The sequence below is a fragment of the Pteropus vampyrus genome, unplaced genomic scaffold, assembly GCF_000151845.1.
Source record: "Pteropus vampyrus isolate Shadow unplaced genomic scaffold, Pvam_2.0 Scaffold11, whole genome shotgun sequence".
NCBI classification, from domain to species: Eukaryota; Metazoa; Chordata; class Mammalia; order Chiroptera; family Pteropodidae; genus Pteropus; species Pteropus vampyrus.
In genome coordinates, this window is record NW_011888792.1 from 14592358 (window position 1) to 14595628 (window position 3271).

Here is a 3271-nt window from a genome sequence, read left to right on the forward strand (position 1 = left end):
AAAAAAAGCAGAAAGGTAATAAAATGTATTATTACTTTAGATACACCCTTCCCTCTTCATTCACTTGGGGGGAAAAATCTGATCTTGAGAGAAAATACAGAATGTGATTTTGTGCCAGTAGTAATTAGTGAGAACATCTTGATGAGAAGCGGTAATGAAAGAATCAATGACAAACATCAATAAAGTAAAGCCCAAATGAGGCTTCTGCATTTCATATTAGGTATTTACACATTGACTTAACCAAATGATTGAGAAATGACATTCTTAATCCCAGTATGCCATAAACTGTTTTGACCTTTCTAAACTATGCCAAGCTTTCCCAATTTTCCTGGAGAGTACACTATAAGGCTTTATAACTAATAATGCATTCCCATTAACTACTACAATTGTTTCATTAATAGAATCTTACAATGAAGTCTAAAAATTGTTTAAAAAACAGGCACAAAGTGAAACATTAAAAATTGTATTAATATTGCATACTCAGGTCTTGGCTTTAGGCAGAAGTATGAGAAAGATAACATATTTTTGTTGTTTATTTTATAGTTTTAAGTTATAAGGCTTTTATTTGGCTTGATTTGAGTTTCTTCTTTTCCCCTTTTCACCACCATAAATCAAAAGATCTAGGATTGCTTTTATCTAAGTTTGCTGATGCTTCATACAGCTGAATCAAGATGGGTCAGTTGGAGTGGTGGTCATACTGGAGATGATGAGAAGGTTGACAAGGATAAGTAAAGCAATACGAACCTCCTGTACCAATTAGTGTGTGGAAAAAGAAGAAGAAAACAGACCAGATGCTGCCAGCAAACTATGTCTGGTGACACCTCACATTCAGTACTAGTTAAAATTACTGAAGTTGGAATTAAATACTGTCTTCACATAGAGGAAGAATTCATTAGAAATCAGGAACAAATGAAGCCTTTAGAAGAAAAGCAAGAGGAGGAAAGATCAAAGATGGATGATCTGAGGGGGATCCCAATGCCAGTAGGAACCTCAGAAGAGATCTTTGATGACAGTCACACAATTGCGTCTACATCTGTGGGCTCAGAACTTTATGTTAGCGTTCTTTTATTTGTAGACAAGGATCTGCTGGAACCAGACTGCTTGGTCCTAATCAATCACAAGGTGCATGCCATGATAGAGATGCTGATGGATAACATGGATCCCTTGATCACAGTGACGAAGGTGGAAAAATCCCTACAGGAGGCCTGTGCTGCAATTGGCAGGGTTAGACAATCAAATCCAGAAAATTAAGGAATCTGTGGAGCTTCTTCTCACTCATCCTGGATATTATAAAGATGATTTAAAGCTCCCTGTGGGGGTCATTCTCTGTGACCCACCTGGCACAGGTAAAACCTTATTAGCCAGAGCAGTAGCAAATCAAACCTCAGCTGCTTTCTAGAGCATGGTTGGCTCTGAATTTATTCAGAAATACCTAGGCAATGGGCCCAAACTCCTTCAGAAAAGAATGCAAGAACATGCACTATCTACTGTGTTTATTGATGAAATTTATGCTATTAGGACAAAAAGATATGACTCAAATTCTGGTGATGAGAGAGAAATTTAGTGAACAATGTTGTAACTGTTGAACCAGTTAAATGGATTTGATTCAAGGAGAGACATAAAAGTTATCATGGCAGCAAACTAAATAGAAACTTTGAATCCAGTACTTATCAGACCAGTCTGCATTGACAGGAAAATCTAATTCCTCCTGCCTGAAGAAAAGACCAAGAAGCGTGTCTTTCAGATCCACACAAGCAGAATGATGCTGGCCAGTGATGTGACACTGGATGATTTGATCAAGCTAAAAATGACTTCTCGGGTGCTAATATCAAAGCAATCTATATGGAAGCTGGTCCAATGGCCTTGAGAAAACATAGAATAAAAGTAACAAATAAAGACTTCAAAAAATCTAAAGAAAATATTCTTTATAAAAAAATAAGAAGGCACCCCTGAGGATGCATGTTTCTCAGCAGCTCAAAACAATTCCTGAATGAGTTTGAGGCCATTACCTAGATACTTCTGAATAAGTTCAGAGCCAACCACTCTCAAGAAAGTGGCTGAGGTTTGCTTTGCTACTGCTTTGGCTAATAAGGTTTTACCTGTGCCACGTGGGTTATAGAGAATGACCCCCACAGGGGTCTTTATATTCATCACTTCTATCTCTGGCAAGCTACAGTTCCCTTCAAGGAAATAGTTTAGAATGTCTGACCCCTTGGCGGGATGAGGTTGGGGTGTTGCCTAGAGGAACCCATGTTCCAGTTGATTTTCATTAACAAAACATCCTGTGTACTGTGCACCTTTCTGAGCATGATATGTAGAATGACCATTATCCAGTACTCTCTTCCCAATAAAGCGTGCTCCTTCTAAAAAGGAAAAAAAGTTTGCTGATACTATACATACTGTTAAAAACATACTCTTCTAGGAGAAACATGGAGACTTCATGCCTCATGCTTAGACCAGGGTTCCTTAACTTTGGAACTGTTGATATTTTGGACTGGGTAATTCTTTGACGTGGGAAACTCTCTTATGTGTTGCAGTGTGGTTAGCCTGCACCTATTAGATGCTGGTAGCACTACTGAGTCAAGGTTATCAAAAATATTTCAAAACATTGCCACCTATCCTGTGGGGAGGGCGATGGCAAAAACTTCCCTAGTCTGAGAACCACTGCCTTAGATTATTTCCTGTGTGTTTCAGGTGGTATGTATAGAGCTAATTTGATAAACTAACATGGCCAAAAAGGAGGAAAGTCTAGAAGAGTTAGGAAATCCGATCATGCCAGACTATATTGGTTCTCAATCATGGATGTGTGTTCATAAAACCTTGGGAGATTTAAAAAATACTAATATCCAGATCAGTTGAATAAAGATCTCTGGGTGAACTACTGCTAAAATTGACTTAAGTGGGTTGCCCTGTGAATTTGATATTCTGCCTTTCAGGACAAACATACAGGGTCTCCTTTTTGCAGAATTTCTCATCTTTTAATTGATTTCTTCTCTGAGTCCGGAGTTGCTTCTGTTGGCCATGACTTTCCTGTGGTGTAGAGGGGCTACAAGTAGGACATAGATTAAACTCTTTGTAGGAAGTCTCTGATAAGAATAAGTTCAGGTGAAATCAAGACAGTTCATTTCATTGGCAGCTACTTTCTGGCATTTAGAGTAGAACAGAAGTTCTCAAAGTGAGATTTCTAAGAATCAGCAGCATCAGCATTGCCTGGGAACTTGTTAGAAATGCAGAATTTTGAACCACCCTGTATCGATTGAATTAACAACTC

General features: G+C 38.3%; 1 pseudogene; it reads left to right on the plus strand.

Annotated features, from left to right (window-relative positions):
• Nucleotides 1–659: 659 nt before the first annotated feature.
• On the plus strand, nt 660–2106 carry LOC105304814 (annotated as a pseudogene).
• Nucleotides 2107–3271: the final 1165 nt, after the last annotated feature.